The sequence below is a fragment of the Schistocerca serialis genome, chromosome 8 (genome assembly GCF_023864345.2).
Source record: "Schistocerca serialis cubense isolate TAMUIC-IGC-003099 chromosome 8, iqSchSeri2.2, whole genome shotgun sequence".
NCBI lineage: Eukaryota > Metazoa > Arthropoda > Insecta > Orthoptera > Acrididae > Schistocerca > Schistocerca serialis.
Genome location: NC_064645.1, coordinates 316,935,281 through 316,953,462, shown reverse-complemented (window position 1 = coordinate 316,953,462; position 18,182 = coordinate 316,935,281). Strand labels below are relative to the sequence as shown.

The following is an 18,182-nucleotide window of genomic DNA, read 5'->3' as shown; positions in this document are numbered from 1 at the left end:
ATTACACTACTCCCTTAAAACAAGTGAACCCATGAGCGTGCAACCTAAATTCGAATCAATATTCCGCTCTCCACATTACGATATCAGAGTGCGTGACGTGTTCAGCGAGCTCTTCCTGATCCGCCGCCCCCACCCTTTCTCTCCCATGTCCACATAACTTCACCACTCCCACCCATTCTCCTGTCGCACTCAAGAATGTCGCACCAGATGAACGACAGCCGGTAAGTTCCGTGTAAGTTCGAGTATTGATTTTACCGCCATAGTAATTTCATGATATACAGAACGAGAAGTACCTCGGTGGCTAAGTGGACTACGAAGAACAATGTGTGATCTGGAATTGTCCATGGAAAACGCTGGTCCTCACTAGCAGGACCGTGCCGAATCTCATGACAAAAGAGGATGCATCGATACCAGCCTGGAGATTTTTTTCCCGTAGCCAAAAATAATTATCACGTACGGATTCTTACACGTTTTTTAACTTATGTCTTATGCAAAAGAAATCCAAACACTGGAGAGTGCGTCCACTGTGTGCTTTAAAAAGAGTGATTAATGCAAAATAAGCTCAATCACAATTAAGTGGAAACATTTCCAGATTTCCTCTGGATTACACTACCTGCATCATAACTAGTACTCATCTACACACATTGACTCAACGTTGATATTTCATTTCTAGTAAAATTTTTAGTTTCAAGCATAGTTTTGGTTTAAAGAACGATTTTAATTTGAAAAAGAATTGTAGTTTTCAAGGAGAATCTGATCTGTCAAGGAGGGTTTTAGTTTTCACGAAGCTTTTAGTTTCCAATATTTTTTTCAGTTTTCAAGTCTTTTTTGAAGTTTCTAAGTTTTTTAGTTTTCAAGAAGTTCTTTATTTCAAGAAGATTTTTAGTATTCACAAAGCTTTTTAGTATTCAACAAGATCTTTAGTCGCCACGAAGTTAGTTTACTTTCAAATGTCGAGATTATTTTACTTCTGAAGGCGAGTTTTAGCTTTTAACGTCCCATCGGATAAGAGATCATTACGGTTGAAGCACGGTTTCGGAGAAAGGAACCAAAGAGCTAAGGACCTCACCGACATCTTCCTTCTGCTGTTTTTGGATACCGCGGTAAACCTAAATCCATATTTTTGGGGAAGAACTAAGTCCAGCTCGGCCCAGAAAAGCGTCGTGACGACTGCAACACTTAGTCACCTAATACTGCAAAATAGACACTCCCGACTGACGAGCAGTCGGACGAACAAGGTGGAATAATTACATTTCCTGAGAATTCTTCAAATGGATCTCACTCTGGCATCCTTCCGACACATTTTTTTATCTGACAGGAAGTTACGTATTAGATTTTTTACGGTTGTGGCTGTTTCGTGTGCTTGGTCTCCAGTGGTACAATAAAACAATAGTGGGGTCTTTCCGACTGTTTACGCTCATAATGTTGACATTTACATGTAAATGCAGAATTATACTTAACAAACGAATGTTGTAATCGAGTGGCTTAACATGAGCACGTGCGTGTGTGTGTGTGTGTGTGTGTGTGTGTGTATGTGTGTGTGTGTGTGTGTGTGAGAGAGAGAGAGAGTGATAGAGAGAGAGAGAGAGAGAGAGAGAGAGAGAGGGAGTGCGAGTGTGTGTTTTCGTGAAATGTGAAATCTGGAGTAATATTGTTATTGTAATAAGGTAAGTGGCAGGCATGTAGCCATAGTAGCACTTTAAATACGTACCATATACGCTACCTTTCTAATATTTTCAAATCATAACAAGTTATCGTACACACGATGCATAGTTGAAATAGAAAATAACACATTTATTGATTGTAATTCTTGGTATAACGGCAAACCAAAACAACCAACCGTAATACAAAGAAAACCTGCTATACATCTGTGCCAGGAATGAAATGCTGGTCTAATTACAGTCTGTGTGACGTCCTCCATATGAGCACTAAAAGGATTCCGTTAAATTTCAGTTAGGCGATAAATCACACTCTCATTTACTAGCTGTCAGTTCAACTAAATACCTAGGAATTACAATTACGAACAACTTACAGCGATGAGCCAAAACAGTATGACCACCTGTTTAATAGCTTGTCTTTCCGTCTGCGTATCACAAAAATGGTTCAAATGGGACTTAACTGCTGCGGTCGTCAGTCCCCTAGAACTTAGAACTACTTAAACCTAACTAACCTAAGGACATCACACACATCCCTGCCCGAGGCAGGATTCGAACCTGCGACCGTAGTGTTCTCGTGGTTTCAGACTGTAGCGCCTAGAACCGCTCGGCCACTTCAGCCGGCGGGCGTGTCATAGATCCGACAGCTATTTGGTAGGTTTGTGGAGGTACGTGACATTAGATGTCTACGAACAGGCCATGTAATTCACGTACATAAGGGGCCGCTGATTTGCATACGCAGTAATCGAGCCCGATAGTGACCCATGGGTTCCATAAGATTTACATCAGGCGAATTTGGTGAACAAAACGTCAACGTGAATTCACCCTCCTCAAACCACTGTAGCACGGTTGAGACTCGGAGACACGGACAGTTATCCTTCTGAAGGATGACATCTCCGTCGGGGAAGACGTCAAGCATGAACGGATGCAGGTGGTTCGCAGCTGTAAGCGTGTCTTCTACATCTACCACAGATCCCATGTAAGCGTAAGAGAATGTCTCCCACAGCATAATACTGCTCCCACAAGCCTGCGTCCGTGGCGCTCTGTACTTTTCGAGCTGCCTCTCGCCTCGATGACGGCAATCGACGTAGCGTAGTAAAAATGTGATTCATCTGAAGGGCCGACCCGTTTCCATTGATCGGTCGTCGAATCCCGATGGTCTCGTGCCTACTGCTGTCGTAATTGACGATGTCTTTGGGCCAAGATGTGAACACACAGATGACGTCTCCTGAGGAACTCAGCTATGTACGATGAACGGTGTGCTCCGAAACACTTGTGCGTGCACCAGCATTGTGCTCTTTCGGCAGAGATGTCACAGATCACTACCTCTCCTACTTTACAAGCAGGCAAGCCTCCGAATCCCACGTTCTGTGAAAAGTCGTGGACGTCCACCCATTTAGCACCTAATGGTAGTTTCACTGTCCTTCCACCTTTTTCCGTAAATGCTCACTACAGCGACGCGTGAAAAATCGACCAGCTTAGCCGTTTTGGAGATACTCATTCACACACTCTAGGTAATAATAATCTGTCCTCTGTCAGAATCGTTTATGTCAGTGGATTTCCCCATTTGGAGCACAAATATTCGCTAGGCTGATCCCCCGTCCGTGTCTGCTCCACTTACATACTTTTGTTACCACGTCACGTACCCCCAACCAGGCGACAACCAACCTCGTGGTGGGCAGTGGTCTTAATGTTTTGGCTTATCAGTGAGCCGGCCGATGTGACAAAGCGGCTCTAGGCGCTTCAGTCCGGAACCGCGCTGCTGCTACGGTTGCAGGTGCGAATCCTGCCTCGGGCATGGATGTGTGTGATGTCCTTAGGTTAGTTAGGTTTAAGTAGTTCTAAGTCCAGGGGACTGATGACCTGAGATGTTAAGTTTCATAGTGGTTAGAGCCATTTGAACCATTTGAGCTTATCTGTGTAAATAGGAAACAGTATATAGAAAATGTTGTGAGGAAGGCAAACCGAAGACTACGTTTTAGTGGCAAAACACTTACAAAATACAGCAAATAGAGAATGTCTATACGACGCCTGCACGTCCTCCTCTGGAGTATTTCTTCGCTGTCTCGGGCCCTTACCAGATATTATTTACGGAAGCCATCGGTATACTTCAAAGAAAGCCAACTCGTTTTATACTATTGAGAAATAGTGGAAAGAGTGTCACGAATATGGTATGCGAGTTGGAGTGCGAATAATTACACGCACGTTAATGAGTCAAATACTGAATAACATTCTTTTGAAGCGGTGATGGCTACGACAGGTGCAGGAAGAAAGCCAGTGAAGTTCTGGAAGGTACCGACAGGGATGTGGAGCCATGGCGACTCCACTGCCGTGGGCAGTTGCGCTATATTTTACGGCTGAGGATCCTTGACGCGAACAGCCTGATCGAGGTGGTCCCTCAGATTCTCGGATGGGTTTAAATCCGGGGAGTTTGGAGGCCAGGGGGTTACGGTAAACTCATCCTGGAGCTCTTCGAGCCACGCATATACACTGCGAGCTGTGTGAACAAGTTGCATTGCGCTGCTGGTGTCGAAGGAAACGAAATCGCACGCAGGGGTGAACTTGGTCCCCGAGGATGGATGCACACTTGTGTCCATCCGCTGTTACTTCCAGAACGACGACACCACCCACGGAATGCTACGAAAACAGTCTGCAGATCTACATCTACATCTACGTCTACATACATACTCCGCAATCCACCATACGGTGCGTGGCGGAGGGTAACTCGTACCACAACTACCGTCTTCTCTCCCTGTTCCACTCCCAAACAGAACGAGGGAAAAGTGACTGCCTATATGCCTCTGTACGAGCCCTAATCTCTCTTATCTTATCTTTGTGGTCTTTCTGCGAAATATAAGTTGGCGGCAGTAAAATTGTACTGCAGTCAGCCTCAATTGCTGGTTCTCTAAATTTCCTCAGTAGCGATTCACGAAAAGAACGCCTCCTTTCCTCTACAGACTCCCACCCGAGTTCCTGAAGCATTTCCGTAACACTCGCTTGATGATCAAACCTTCCAGTAACAAATCTAGCAGCCCGCCTATGTATTTCTTCTATGTCCTCCCTCAATCTGACCTTATAGGGATCCCAAACGCTCTAGCAGTACTCAAGAATAGGTCGTATTAGTGTTTTATAAGCGTTCTCCTTTACGGATGAACCACATCTTCCCAAAATTCTAACAATGAACCGAAGACGACCATCCGCCCTCTCCACAACTGCCATTACATGTTTGTCCCACTTCATATCACTCTGCAATGTTACGCCCAAATATTTAATCGACATGACTGTGTCAAGCGCTACACTACTAATGGAGTATTCAAACATTACAGGATTCTTTTTCCTATTCATCTGCATTAATTTACATTTATCTATATTTAGAGTTAGCTGCCATTCTTTACACCAATCGTAAATCCTGTCCAAGTCATGTTGTATCCTCCTACAGTCACTCAACGACGACACCTTGCCGTACACCACAGTATCATCAGCAAACAGCCGCACATTGCTATCCACCCTACCCAAAAGATCATTTATGCAGATAGAAAACAACAGCGGACCTACCACACTTCCCTGGGGCACTCCAGATGATACCCGATGGACACTCACCATCGAGGACAACGTACAGATCATAACGTTCCCTTCTCCGACCTGGACCCTTCCAACGATTTGCTTTCCGACCGTGCACGCCAATGGTGACCTAACCGATGGAGCAAAAACGTGATACATCTGGAAAGATCAGCTGCCACCACTCGGCGGGCGTCCAGTTGTTGTACGGGCGTGATAATTCAAGCTTTACCGGCCGACGAACAGCAGCCAGGATGGGTGCGTGAACCTGGCGTTTGCTCCTGAGGTCAGCAAGCAGCAGCGTTCGCCGAACGGTCGTTGAGGCGACATTCTCGGTAATGTCTTAGTTCAAGTGGACGGTCAGTTGCTCAAAAGTTGTACGTCTGTTCGGCAATATCCATCTCCGCAGCAGTCGTTCACCTCTGTCATCTATGGCCCCTGGTGCACCACAGTTGTCTCGGCTCCGGTTTTGGACATGGACGGTATACTTTAACCACGGCGGCACGTGAACCGTCTACAAACCGGCCGTTTCAGAAATGCTTCTACACTTGGCCGAAAGTCAATGATCATACCGTTTTGGGCGTCGGATAAATCGCTCCTTGTCCACATTACGACAACAACTGCACAGTTGCCGGCGTCCCCCGAGACGCTTTGGTCACATTAATGTGGTTCAAAATGATTCAAATGGCTCTGAGCACTATGGAACTTAACACCTGAGTTCATCAGTCCTCTAGACTTAGAACTACTTAGACCTAACTAACCAAAGGACATCACACACATCTATGACCGAGGCAGGATTCGAACCTGCGACCGTAGCAGCAGCGCGGTTCCGGACTGAAGCGCCTAGAACCGCTCGTCCACAGCGGACGGCCTCATTAATGTGACTGGTCCCTGTAAAACAAAGTCGTTTTGATGCAGCGAGATCTTTTCGTGATATTTCGGTCACCAACTTTCTCCTCCGAATGCGAAATATTTTGTTGACTCCTACCAACACAGGGAAAATGACCGTCATAATAGAATAACAGAAGTCAAGAGGAAGTATAAAATATTTAGCTGCTCATTTTTCCTACGTGCCACTCGAAAGTGGGACGGTAGACAAATAATCTGAAAGTTATTCGATGAACCTTCTGCCAAGGGTGAATTACAGAATAGTCATGTAGGTGTAGAGGTAGGTGTTTTCCTGTCCTTGCTGACATATGATAGCATTGTTTTTGTACTGAGTCACAGATGATAACTGCTAACCTGCCTAGCAGTAAAATAATTATGTGCGCTTATTAGTTAATATTATTATGATAACCGCTTTATGACCAAAGTTAAGTTGTTTATTATGTGTGACTGAAATTTATTTGTAAGGATTTTGTTACAGGATGTCTTACTTCCAAACATGCAATTTACTACATATAAATCTACATCCACACCCTGAAAATCACTGTGAAGTGCATGTCAGAGGGTACTTATCATGGTATGTTAGGGGTTCTTCCCGTGTCATTCAGGTATGATTCACGGCAATAATGATTGCTTACGAGAATGCACGTTGTAAAGATTTTGTTACAGGATGTCTTACTTCCAAACACGCAATTTACTACACCTAAATCTACATACACATCCTGAAAATCACTGTGAAGTGCATGTCAGAGGGTACTTATCATGGTTTGTTAGGGTTTCTTCCCGTGCCATTCAGGTATGATTCACGGCAACAATTATTGCTTACGAAAATGCCCGTGTACGAGCTGTAATTAGCTAATATTGTCTTCGCGATCCCCACGCAAGGGTTTTTAGTATATTCCTGCATTCATCATTTAACACCTGTTTTTGAAACTTTCTTAGTAGACTTCCAAGAGGTAGTTCGCTTCTTCTTTCAAGAGTTTGGCAGTACAATTTTTCCAGCATTTCCAAAGTGCTCTTCCGTGAGTCAAACAAACCTGTCACCATTCGTGCAGCTCTTCTCTGTATACGCTCAATATCACCTGCGGACCTTATTTGGTACAGCTCCCTCATACTTAAGCAATGTTCTGAAATGGGTAGCACGAGAGATTTGTAATCAGTCTCTTTTCCGGACTTATTACATTTCCCTAGAATCCTGCTAACTAAGCGAACACTGTCACGTGTTTTACCTGCGTCAGACCCTACGTGATCAAATGGTTCAAACGGCTCTGAGCACTATGGGACTTAACTTCTGAGGTTATCAGTCCCCTAGAACTTAGAACTACTTAAACCTAACCAACCTAAGGACATCACACACATCCGTGCCCGAGGCAGGATTCTAACTTGCGACCGTAGCAGTCCCGCGGCTCCAGACTGTAGAACCACTCGGCCGCTCTGGCCTGCCCTATGTGATCGTTCAGCTTCATATTCCTATACATTGTTATACCCAGGTACGTGTGTGAGTTGACCAACTGCGACTTATTGATACGTCAGTCATAGGATACTAAGTTTTATAGTTTCGTGAAGCGCACAATTTAACATGTCTGATCATTCAAAGCAGCTTGCCAATCTTTGCTACACATGAAGATCTTACTTGCGAATGCGTGTTGAAAAGAAATGCCTCCGAATTTTTTAAGTGAAAACTCTTAAAGTAAAAAGAGAAAGTTATTAACATTGTACATATTTATTATTCGTCTCTATTACTTGCAGCCCTCTCAGGCCCGAGGGCTCCGACAAGTAGCGTCTAACAGGGCGGAGTGTGGTGTGGCTGTGTCGGTGCGTGAGAAACAGCTGTTATAATTGAGTTTCGAATTCGAAGAGTTCGTCCACACATCGAGCACCCTCTCCTTCAGCATGATAATGCGACATCTGCAACAGCCCAACAACTTGTGTTCGCTGTCACCAGTCGTCCTCCATACAGTCCCGACTTAGACATTCATCTTGTTCCAAAGCTTAAAGAACCCTTTCGAGGACTTCACTTTGCTAGTGACGATGTGGTGAAAACAGAGTTGTCGTTGTGGTTCCATCAACTAAGTCAACATTCTACAGTGACAGTATCAACAAACTGATCTCTTGTTGGGAGAAACGTTTTAGTCGCCCGGTTGAGCATGTTGTGATATAAATACGTAAACATTAAAAATTAAGGTGTACAATGTTAATAACCTTTGTTTTACTTTAATTTTTTTAAGAAATTTCGCGTTAAAAATTCGGAAGCATTATTTTTCAACAAGCTCTCGTATATTATGACTAAATATCTGTGAAAATTATTTTCAGATAGTTCTTCATTATAGACAAGTAGATAATCTGCGGAAAGACTGAGGTTTCTGTTAGTATTGTATTGATGGCAACTAATGTATAGTATGAACAGTAAGGAGCCCAACACACTTCCCTGGGGCAAACCTGGAGTTACTTCTACATACGTCGAACACTTCCGTCCAAGAAGGTACTACGTCCTCCCTATCGAGAAATCCTCAATCCAGTCAAAAATTTTATCTGATATTCCATTCGACCGTGCTTTCGTTAATAAGAGAAAATGTGGTACTAAGTCAAAAATCTTTCGAAAATCAAGAAAAACGACATCTGTCTTGGTCGGTGGCTTTCAGGATGTCATGAGAGAAAAGCACGAGTCGGGTTTCTCAGGATCGATGTTTTCTGGATCCACTGTGATTGCGTTCGTGATTATTGCCTCATAAATCTACATCTACATCTACATACATACTACACAAGATATCGTACAGTGCGTGGCGGAGGGTGTCCTGTACTGCTACTAGTCGTTTTATTTCCTGTTCCACTCGGAAATACATCAGGGAAAACGACTGTCTACATGCCTCGGTACGATCCCTGATCTCGGCAGTCTTATCTTCGTGGTCTTTCAATGAAATGTACGTTTGCGGCAGGTGAGTCGTTCTACAGTCAGCTTGAGATGCCCGTTCTCTAAATTTTCTAGAGTTACTCGATAAATCAGTCTAATACAAAAGCCGTAAATTCAACTAAATACGTAGGCATTACAATTACGAACAACTTAATTTGGAAGGAACACATAGAAAATGTTGTGGGGAAGGCTAACCAAAGACTGCGTTTTATTGGCAGGACACTTAGAAAATGTAACAGACCTACTAAGGAGACTGCCTACACTACGTTTGTCCGTCCTCTTTTAGAATACTGCTGCGCGGTGTGGGATCCTTACCATATAGAACTGACGGAGTGCATCGAAAAAGTTCAAAGAAAGGCAGTACGTTTTGTATTATCGCGAAATATGGGAGAGAGTGTCACAGAAATGATACAGGATTTGGGTTGGACATCATTAAAAGAAGGGCGTTTTTCGTTGTGACGGAATCTTCTCATGGAATTCCAATCACCAACTTTCTCCTCCGAATGCGAAAATATTTTGTTGACACCTGCCTACATCGGGAGGAACGATCACCACGATAAAATAAGATAAATCGGAGCTCGTACGGAAACACATAGGTGTTCATTCTTTCCATCCGCTATACGAGATTGGAATAATAGAGAATTGTGAGGGTGGTTTGATGAACCCTCTGCCAGGCACTTAAATGTGATTTTCAGAGTATCCATGTAGATGTAGATGTAGATGAAGGTCGCCTTCCCTTCAGGATTCCAATTTGAGTTCCCGAAGCATTTCCCTAACACTTGCGTGTTGTTCGAACCTACCGGTAACAAATCTAGTATCCCGTCTCTGGATTGCTTCGACCTGGTGAGGATCCCAAACACTCGAGTAGTACTCGACAATAGGTCGCACTAGTGTCCTATATGCAATGTCTACAGATGAACCACAATTTCCTAAAATTCTCCCAATAAACCGACCTCGACCATTCGCCTTCCCTGTTACTGTCCTTACATGCTTGTTCCATTTCATACTTCTTTGCAACGTTAAGTCTAGATATTTACTAGAGCAGCACAGTACTAATGCTGTATTCGAATATTACGGATTTGTTTCTCCTACACATCTGCGCTAACTTATATTCTTGCTGCATTTAGAGGTAGCTGCCATTCATCGCACTAACTAAAAATATTGTCCAATTCATCTTGTATCCTCCTACACTCTCTCATGACGACGCCTTTCCGTACGCCAGAGCATCGTCAGCAAACAGCCGCAGATTGCTCATCATCCAGTCCGTCAAATCATGTATGCTTGCAGAGAATAATAGTGGTACTATCGTACTTCCCTGGGGCACTCCTGACGATACCCTTGTCTCTGATGAACACTCACCGTCTAGGACAACGTACTACCATGCATTACTTAAGAAGTCTTCGAACCATTCACATATCTGGGAACGTATTCCGTATGCTCGCAACTTCTGCAGTGGTACACCCTGTCAATTACTTTTCGAAAATCTAGGCATATGGAAACTGGGCGTTTCCCTCCGTCAATGGTTCGCGGTATATCATGCGAGAAAATGGCATGCATATATACGCCTTAACGTAATAATGACGTTGGCGGAGTGAAAACGTCGTATGAAAGTTGTGCCACTTTGGTGAGCGTACCTATGTGTCGGTGCCACACGGGAGCGGGTCGGTCCGGCCGCTTCCAGCACACAGTCAGCCACCAGCTAGTCAGATCCGCATCAGTCTGCCCTCCGCACTGACAGCTGGTTCCGAGATCCGCTGCACAGCGTGGCTGACAGCACACAGATAACGCTTGTTTTCGCGTCTATGCAGCGTCCTGGTGATGGGCTGCTCAGTTTACTTACGGATCTCCAACACTTCCTTCAGACGCCGCCGCACGTGTGACATGCAACGGCCTTTCATAACCGTTGAGGGCAGGAGCTGCTACGCGTCAGGCGGAAACCGAAACCTATGTCTTCACACATATTTTGCAGATCACTGAATAATAGGTGGTACACTGTAATCAAATCAGTATTTCCAATCATATTGCTTTTGCGTATTCAACGGGAAACAGCAACATCGCCTTTCTTGCAAATATTCCCATTCAAGCTTCCTGCCTATCACTGTTCCAGTTTCGTACTGCATATACCGACCTTTTACGATACTATATCTACATCTATATCTACATGATTACTCTGCAGTTCACTATCAAGTGCCTGGCAAAGGCCTCATCATACCACCTTCAAGATATTTCTCTACCGTTACACTGTCGAAAAGCAATGGGGAAAAACGAATATTTAAATCTTTCCGTGAGAGCTCTAGTTTCCCTTTTTTGATGAAAGTTATCTCATTTCTTCCGACGAAGGAAGCAAAATGTGTTCGCATTCGGACGGTGCAGTTGGTGACTGGAATTTCATGAGAAGCCTCCGCCGTAACGAAAATCGGCTTTCTTTTAATGATTCTCGCCCCATTTCATGTATAATATCAGTGGCATTCTCTCCCCTATTTCGCGATAGTACAATATGAGCTGCCCTACTTTGAACTTTTCCGATGTGGCCCGGCAATCATATCTAATGTGGATCCCATACCTCGCAGCAATATTTCAGAAGAGGACGGACAAGCGTAGTGTAGGAAGTCTCTTTAGTAGACCCGCTGTATGTTCTATGTTTTCTGCCAGTAAGTCGCAGTCTTTTGTTCGCTTTCCCCACAACATTATCTTTGTGATCGTTCCAGTCTAAATTATTCGTAATTGTAATCCCTAAGTATTTAGTTGAATTCACAACATTTAGACTTTTATGATTTATCGTGTAACCGAAGTTTAGCGTATTCCTTTTAGTATTCGTGTGGATGACATAGCACTTCTCATAATTTAGAGTCAATTGCCACTTTTCGCACCACACAGATACTTCTCTAAATCATTTTGCAATTTGTTTTGATCATATGATGACTTTAAAAGACAGTAGATGGCAGAATTATCCGTAAACAATCTAACAGAGCTGCTCATATAATCTCCCAAATCGTTTACATAGATCAAGATCAGCAGAGCCCCTATTGTGCGTCCCTGAGAAACGCCAGATGTTACTTCTATTTTACTACCAACAGCGACCTTTCTGACAATAAATCACTCATCCAGTCCCACAGCTGAGACGATACTCCGTAGGCATGCAGTTTGATAACGAGTCTCTTGTAAGGAACGATGTAAAAGCCTTCTGAAAATCTAAAAATATGGAACCAGTTTGATATCCGGTGTCGACAGCACTCATTGCTTCGTGAAAACGGTGAGCTAGTTGTGTTTTACAAGAACGATATTTTTGGAATCAGTGGTGGCTACTTGTCAATAAGTGGTTGTCTCCGAGATAATTCGTAATGTTTGAAGACAGTATATGTTCCAAAATCCTACTGCAAATCGTCGTTAGAGATATCGCTCTGTAATTCAGCGAGTTACTCCTATTCCCTTTCTTGGGTTCTGAATTGCCCTCTCTGTTTATTGATTGGATAGCCACTGAATTGCTATTTATTTATTTAATGGGATAATAATAATTATTAAAAGGTGGAAATTTTATTTAAGCACTGTTTTTACTCTTTCGATTGTTGCGAGTCGGAGATAGTGCAATGCTGCTCGCTTTGGAGAATGCACATTTTATAAGAATTATATGGTCCAGGAAATACTTTTGCGATCACGGTTGCGATTTAGACGGTATTCGCGTAATTGTACTGATTAAAAGTTATCGTTTCCGAAAGATGCAGGTTCGATTAAAGCTGTGTGCACTCTTGCGCGTATAATGAAAATATTCATAACACGTCGCGTAACAAAAAGAAACATGCGAATCACAACCGTGATCAAACGAAGAAAATATATGATAACATAAATGTTCTTCGCTGTTATTCAGGACAGGCTCAGATTAGACCCTGCAATTTTTAGTTATAGGAAATCACAAGACGTTACACTTTAGAGATATTTGTTTTGAATAACTTGTATTTACCTTCTCTCTCTCTCCTTTTTACAGCTTTTATACCTTCACATCGATTAAGGAACTTTTTTTTCTCTACCGACCAGTACGAGAACAAAATTCAGACTCAACAAAATGTCTTACATCGAATTATTACATGCTTAACCCTTAACAATCATATATAGTTTCGTAGTACAAACAATGCTAATTTATTCCGTGCACTAGAAAGTCTTTGATACACTGAGCACAAAAATGAAAATAATAAAATTACAATTACATTTTCAATATCATGAATACTTCTTTAAATCATGAAAATAAGGTTTGACATCGTCGTAATATTAATTTTCATCGTTGTAGCACTACAGTTCAAATGGCTCTTAGCACTATGGGACTTAACATCTGAGATCATCAGTCCCCTAGAACTTAGAACTACTTAAACCTAACTAACCTAAGGACATCACACACATCCATGCCCGAGGCAGGATTCCAACCTGCGACCACAGCAGCCGCGTGGTTCCGAACTGAAGCGTCTAGAACAGCTTGTCCACATCGGGCGGCCCTTCCTTGGGCTTTGGTGAGACCTGCGCAGCTTTTCAGTCTTTATTTACGAGTCTTTCTACGAGCGAGCGGTTGTGTATGACATCTGAGTGTGGAACCTAACTGGTATACAGTCTGGAAAAGAGGCTTTTCCTTCATTAAGTGATTTAAGATACTTCGCTACACCGAGGATATCTACTTCTAAGTTACTCATATTGGCACTTGTTGTTCATTCGAATTATGGACTATTTACTTCCTCTCTTTTGGTGGAAGAATATCAGAGAACCGTAATTAGTAACTCTGCTTTAGTGACATTGTCAGCATTAACATTAGTATTGCTATCGCACAGTAAAGTTATTTGCCGCGTGGTATTAGCCAACCGGTCCAGGGCGCTGCAGTCATGGACTGTGCGGCTGGTCCCGGCGGACGTTCGAGTCCTCCCTCGGACATGGGTGTGTGTGTTTGATCTTAGGATAATTTAGGTTAAGTAGTGTTCAAGCTCAGGGGCTGATGACCTTAGCAGTTAAGTCCCATATGATTTCACACACACACAGTAAAGTTATTTCTTGCGTCTTACCACTGGTGTGCCTTTCCTGCTATCAGAATCTCTTAGGGTTCTCTGCCAGATTTCGAGACAGAGATTCGTTGTGAAAACTATTAAAAGTATCTCTCACTAAATATTGCGCTAAATTTAAAGCTGCTGTAAAAATTCATCCATCCTGCGAATTTTGAGTTCCTTTGGCATGCTTTTCCCGTTGCTTCTGCAATATTCTTCTGACCTGTATTGTGTACCATGGTGGATAAATACAATCTCTTACTAATTTATTTGGTATATACACTAAGTGATCAAAAGTATCCGGACACCTGGCTGAAAATGACTTACAAGTTCGTGGCGCCCTCCCTCGGTAACGGTATAGTATGGTGTTGGCCAATCCATAGCCTTGATGACATCTTACACTCTCACAGGCATACGTTCAATTAGGTACTGGAAGAGTTTCTTGAGCAATTGCAGCCCATTCTTCACGGAGTGCTGCACTGAGAGAGGTATTGATGTCGGTCGGTGAGGCTTCGAAGTCGGCGTTCCAAAACATCCCACAGGTGTTCTACAGGATTCAGGTCAGGACTCTGTGCAAGCCAGTCCATTATAGGGATTAAACATGGCTGCTTCGCTCAGTGACTGTTTCTAAATTAAAACTGAAACAAATGAGCCCTCGGTCACAATTATTTTTAGTCTTATTGACCAGGTTTCAACACTTCTAAGAGTTCCTTCATCAGAATTAAAACAATTAAAATGGCCTATAACATGGTTACGAACTTATAGGAAAAGACATTTTTATATAAAAAGTGTAAGTACTGACTAAGAATAAAAGACAGAGGCAGTATTTATATGTCACATAGGGCCTGTTAATTATTTTATATGTGACGTGTAAGTACTGCCTCTGTCTTTCATTCTTAGTCAGTACTTATACTTTTTATATAAAAAATGGCTTTTCCTACAAATTCATAACTATGTTATAGGCCATTTTAATTGTTTTAATTCTGATGAAGGCACTCTTAGAAGTGTTGAAACCTGCTCAATAAGACTAAAAATAATAGTGACTGAGGGGTCATTTGTTTCAATTTTCATTACAGGGATGTTACTATAGTGTAACCACTCCGCCACAGGCCGTGGATTATGAACAGCTGCTCCATCGTGTTGAAAGACGCAATCGCCATACCCGAATTGCTCTTCAACATTGGGAAGCAATAAGGTGCTTAAAACATCAATGTATGACTGTGCTGTGATAATGCCACGCAAAACAAGCCCCCTCCGTGAAAAACACGACCATACCATAACACCACCGCCACCGAATTTTACTATTGGTACTACACACGCTGGCAGGTGACGTTCACCGGGCATTCGCCATACCCTGCCATCGGATCTCCACATTGTGTGCCGGGATTCGTCACCCCACACGATCTTCTTCCACTGTGCAATCGTCCAATGTTTACGCTCCTTACACCAAGCGAGGCGTCGTTTGGCATTTACCGGCTTGACGAGTGGCTTATGAGCAGCCGCTCGACCATGAAATCAAAGTTTTCTCACCTCCCGCCTAACTGCCATAGTACTTGCAGTGGGTCCTGATGCAGTTTGAAATTCCTGTGTGGTCGTCGGGATAAATGTCTGCCTATTACACATTAAGACCCTCTTCAACTGTTGGCGGTCTCTGTCAGTCGAGGTCGGTCCGTACGCTTTTGTGCTGCACGTGTCCCTTCACGTTTCCACTTCACTATCACATCGGAAACAGTGGACCGAGGGATGTTTAGGAGTGTGGAAAACTCGCATACAAACGTATGACACGACACCCAGTCACCTGACCATGTTCGCGGAGCGTCCCATTCTGCATTCTCACGATGTCTAATGACTGGTTGGCTCTGAGCACTATAGGACTTAACTTCTTAGGTCATCAGCCCCTGGAACTTAGAACTACTTAAACCTAACTAACCTAAGGACATCACACACATCCATGCCCGAGGCAGGATTCGAACCTGCGACCGTAGCGGTCGCGCGGTTCCAGACTGAAGCGCCTAGAACCTCTCGGCCACTTCGGCCGGCTGTCTAATGACTACTGAGGTGACTGATACGGAGTACCTGGCATTAGGTGGCAGCACAATGCACCTAATAAGAAAAACGTATGTTTTTGGGGATGTCCGGATACTTTTGATCACATAGTGTATCCCTCAACTGCCTTCGATACTATTTCTTTGGATGTGAACCACGTCTCGTCTACTGTTACGAAGTCAGATCTGAAGGAATGGAGACTCCCTCTTAGTAAGTCGTCAAGCGAATTTTTATATGATTTTTAAATAAATGTATTTTGCGTTTTGCTTTGTGTCTGAATTCTTTTGGGGTCTGCTGTCATGGTGTTTGACAAAAACTCCTGAGAGTAATCCAGAATGAATTTTCACTGTGCAGCTGAATGTGCGCCGATGTGATTCTTCCTGGCAGATTAACACTACGTGCGATGAGCACTTGCCCGCAGAAGGCAAAGGTCTAGGGTTCCAGTTCTGATCTGGCTCGCGCTTTTAATCTGCCAGGAAACACCACTCAAGTAATTGATCGCCCTAGCATCCTAGGCATTTTCTCAAAAATCTTCCATTACCTATACGTTGTCCATACGCCTTACCTGTGACTGATTTCACTTTTCGTAACGTTTTATGTTATCGCTTCTTAGTACTACCCCTAAATATTTTAACGATGTAACATGTTCCAGATATTCGCCAGTTATCTTACCATAAATATTTCGGCCTCTTTCCCTTTTCTACAATCATTATATTGTATTTATTCACATTTAAACAGAGCTGTTACTCCATGTGGATGTTTTTACAGGTCTTTCTGCATTAAGTATGGTCACCTAAAGACGATTCTGCCATCAGCATCGCCTGATGGGGGAACCATAACGAGAAAGAATAATACATATTACATCTACAGATGTACTCCCCAAGCCAAATTACATAGTGTGTCGGAAGGTACTTCTGATACCACTATTTGATTCCCGCCCCCCAGCCTTCCATGTTCCCTGTTCCCTTTTCAAAAGGCGCCTGGGAAGAGTGACTGTGGACAGTAAGCCTCCGTATTAGCTTTAATTTCTCGTATCTCCTTGTTATGGTGATTTCACAAGAAATATGGGAGAGAAAGTGTATGGGCCGATAAAAAGATTCCGTTGGAGGGCGTTACTGTTGTTACATACAATGTAGCACGACTCCAAAGCGAGTTTATAAGCTCCGACGCATAGGAGAGGGATTAGTGTGACATTCGTAGCTACCCGACATGCGTTCGATAAATGCAGAAACGTGAACTACGGCGACGTTATTACCAAATGTGTCCGAACAGGACAAACGGGATGTTATTCTTTCCTTGGCTGCGAAGGACAAACACAGGTAGACGTCCGTCGGTGAAGGAAGAATGTGTATGGGACAGTGTGTCTGTAGAAAACCACCATTGTGGAATGGTGTACCAAGTTCCGCACTGGCCGCGGAAAGTAAAAGAAAGCTCTTAGTCAATTTTTTTTTAAATCCGATGAACCATGCATTAATCGTGTGGATAAAAACGGGAAATGGGGAGAAATTAAAGTGTTTCGTATTTTTATAAAAGCTGTAAGTAGGCTGTTTATGTTTTTTTATTGGTAACGCCACCTCTGTATGAAAATCACTGGCTGTGCTGTTTGCAGTCTGTGGCTAGTTTGCATTGTTGTCTGCCATTGTAGTGTTGGGCAGCGGCAGCTGGATGTGAACAGTGCGTAGCGTTGCGCAGTTGGAGGTGAGCGCCAGCAGTGGTGGATGTGGGGAGAGAGATGGCGGAGTTTTGAAATTTGTCATGAACTGCTATATTTATATATGATGATATCAAGGTAAATACATTGTTTGTTCTCTATTAATATCTTTCATTTGCTAACTATCCCTATCAGTAGTTAGTGCCTTCCGTAGTTTGAATCTTTTATTTAGCTGGCAGTAGAGGCACTCGCTGTATTGCAGTAGCTTGAGCAGCGAAGATTTTTGTGAGGTAAGTGATTTGTGAAAGGTATAGTTTAATGTTAGTCAGGGCCATTCTTTTGTAGGGAATTTTGAAAGTCAGATTGCGTTGCGCTAACAAAATATTGTGTATCAGTTTAAGCACAGTCATGTATAAATTGTTAAAAAGGGGACGTTACATATGTCGACCCTTAGCCGA

The 18,182-nt window shown here is 43.1% G+C and overlaps 1 protein-coding gene across 1 annotated transcript in view; it reads right to left on the bottom strand.

Moving 5' to 3' along the window:
* The window catches only part of LOC126416511 (sodium-coupled monocarboxylate transporter 1-like), a 188,312-nt gene extending 177,603 nt beyond the window's left edge, over positions 1-10,709 (bottom strand). Inside the window, exon 1 of the mRNA XM_050084253.1 lies at positions 10,644-10,709. The gene's annotated coding sequence lies outside the window, so the exon portion shown is untranslated. The remainder of the gene's footprint in view (positions 1-10,643) is intronic.
* Between the last annotated feature and the right edge of the window lie 7,473 nt (positions 10,710-18,182).